The sequence below is a fragment of the Rhipicephalus microplus genome, chromosome 1 (assembly GCF_043290135.1).
Source record: "Rhipicephalus microplus isolate Deutch F79 chromosome 1, USDA_Rmic, whole genome shotgun sequence".
Lineage (NCBI taxonomy): Eukaryota > Metazoa > Arthropoda > Arachnida > Ixodida > Ixodidae > Rhipicephalus > Rhipicephalus microplus.
Genome location: NC_134700.1, coordinates 67,256,809 through 67,257,048, shown reverse-complemented (window position 1 = coordinate 67,257,048; position 240 = coordinate 67,256,809).

Here is a 240-nt window from a genome sequence, read left to right as displayed (position 1 = left end):
TCTTACAAATGCCCACCATAATCCAAGTTATCACTGTTTATCCGAACGTTAAAACTTCTCAGGCAGCAGCGGCGACGGCGAAAGGACGCACGCTAACCTACTGTCTGCACTCTTTGCAGATACCGGCATATTATCAAGAAAAGTGACCTATACAGCGCTACCGAAACCGCCATCTACCTCAGCCTGCTGCAGTTTCAAGCTGTTTTCAAGTTTGTACTGGGGGCGTTGTCTCTTTGCAAC